We start from the raw sequence: 2,533 nt of genomic DNA on the forward strand, positions 1-2,533 counted from the left end.
TTTATCTCTAATATTTCTTAAAATTTCTAAAATCACATTGTAATAATAGTAATAAATAAAAAGCACCGACACCACCACCTAGACCGCCGACTTAGCAAGACCAGGAGGATAATGATAATGACGATTATCAGGACCTGTAGTATTTAGGATATAATTTTTCTTTCTTTGACAGTATTAGTAATTTATCTATTTGACTTTTTCTTCTGTATAATTATTATTTTGGATTAAAGTTGTATATGTTTGATTAACAATACTATTAGATTTTCACTAATTAGTATTTGACAATGAATTCTTGAAATATTAATCATGATATATTAAGTTATAACAGGAATTATGTAAGCCATTCAAAAAAATTCTCAAAAAAAAATAAAAATTTAAGTTTACCATCAAATGTCTATCCTTCAACTTCTCAACTTTAATACTTCTACTGTGATTATTTTATTATTATTCTTATTGGTACTAACTAATCCTTTTTCGGCACTCCACACTGAATTTCAAGTCTTCAAAACCAAACTCAAATCCAAGCCGCAATCCTTTGAAAAGAAAGCTTGAACCGTAGGTTTATGTATGTTTAGCTTTATGTCTCCATTTTTTTTTAGGACAATAGGTAACTGATTAACTGGTTATAGTTAGATTTTATATTCCCTTGTTTGCTTTGTAATAATTTCTCTGATGTCTTTGATGAAGAGTAGTTCATTAATTCTTTAGCTAATGATGTAAAATGATTAACAAGCTACTTAAAACACTATTTCATGCCACCAACATGGTGATCCGGTTCAAAAGCTAGTCTGGTATGGAAATACTATAGGTAAAGTCAAAACATTTAGAGAAATTGATGCTAGAATTTAGGTACCTAGGTTAAATAATGTGACTAGTAATTATATGATGATGTATGTGAGAATAGTATTAGGCACCTCGTAGATCATATATTCATATGGTTGAATTATCATTTATTAATATATGGTAATAAGCATCTTCATTTTTTTAGGTAGTGGCTTTTCTTTTCTTTTCTTTTCTTTTTTCTTCTTTCATTTATTCTGTGTGATATCTTTAAACTCTTTCAGTAGGATTTAAGTTAAAGGAAAAAGAACAAGAAAGAAGGAACAAAAAGAGCAGTTTGTGACACTATTAAAAGTTTAGTTTTCAAGGTGTCTATTTTTTTTTTTCTTTAGTTTTTTTAGTGCTATTTGATGTCATATATATCATTATTTTTGTCTTGTTGGGAGATTCTGATGTAATATGTGGTGGAGCTTGGGAATTCTGGCTGCTAGTGCTTATGGCTTGCCTCAATTTCGACTGCAAGTATTTTTATGGGGTGTTAAACCTTCTGAGGTATTCTAATATTTTTGTTGTAGTATCTTTCAAAATACAGTTATCATGGTTATCTACATAAAAAGAAAATATTATTTTCATTCTTATATTTTAGTGTTGAAGTTCAAATTTGAGTTAAATTATTATTGTTCTTTCTACATGGTACCATAGCTGTCTCAATTCCCTCTTCCAACTCATGATGTTATTGTCAGGGGTGTTATTCTTTTAGAATTTGAGGTATGTGCAAGTTTTACATAGGACTTATGTAACTGTGTTTTGAATGGTAAGCTAATTTTTTAGAGGATTTTATTAGTCATGGCATGGTGATTAATTGGCATGTTCATTGATTTCAACTAGCCATAGGTTTGTTGCTAGTTATTTACTATTAAACTCTTTGGATTTAGAAAATTGATTCTATAAATTGAATGCTAAATGGATGATTAAGTCTCATTTTATCTATTTTTTAATTTTAAAAAGTATTGCAAAATCTCGAATTATAATATATTGAAGCCCTTAAAAAAATTTATTTACTTGTAGATAAATACAGTTGCACATGATGAGGGTCACCATATTACAATGGAAAAAAATAACTTATATTGGAAGATGCTATTTCTGACCTTTCTTTGGTATATTTTAATTTTTTATTCATCCTTTTATTGCCTTTATGTTTTATGATATTTGGTTGTTGATGAATGTTATTACCCTATTCAGATTGAGAATGATGAAAGTCGTGATGTTCATTTGGTCCTTATATTGTGTTACATTTACAATATATCGTTGTTTACTTTAGTATTGAATATGATTTTATTCTTTGATTGGTATTTTATATGATACAAAGATGTTTAGCTTAATAGGTTACTTGTTGTTTAGTCACTGGTGAGTATGGTTGGATTGCAAACATGTGGAGAGGATTATGAAGGCTCAGGCCTTGAGAGATAACAACATGACTGGCTACATATCCAATAAGAAGACTATGGAGATCAACACTGACATACATCAACATTATGGAAAAACTAACGAAGAGAACGGAAGCTGATGAAATTAGGCATTTATTTGTGTTTTTTTTTTTTTTGTTTAGTTATTATGTGTATTTTGATTTGAATTGGCAACTGCAAGTATATGTATTTAAAATTTATTTAGTTGAATTTAAAACAACTTTTTAATTTAATATATATGCAATATATTAGTTTATTAGCTTATCTTTTCTTTCTATTTATTAAAT

General features: G+C 28.1%; 1 long non-coding RNA gene across 2 annotated transcripts; it reads left to right on the forward strand.

Moving 5' to 3' along the window:
• LOC110266493 lies at positions 1,260-2,303 on the forward strand. Of its 2 annotated transcripts, none has more exons than XR_002353898.1 (3): positions 1,260-1,548; positions 1,849-1,937; positions 2,166-2,303. It is a non-coding gene; the product is annotated as an uncharacterized LOC110266493 (long non-coding RNA). The 2 variants fall into 2 exon arrangements; XR_002353899.1 differs by having other exon boundaries at positions 2,193-2,303.

The sequence above is a fragment of the Arachis ipaensis genome, chromosome B09, assembly GCF_000816755.2.
Source record: "Arachis ipaensis cultivar K30076 chromosome B09, Araip1.1, whole genome shotgun sequence".
In the NCBI taxonomy this organism is placed as follows: domain Eukaryota; kingdom Viridiplantae; phylum Streptophyta; class Magnoliopsida; order Fabales; family Fabaceae; genus Arachis; species Arachis ipaensis.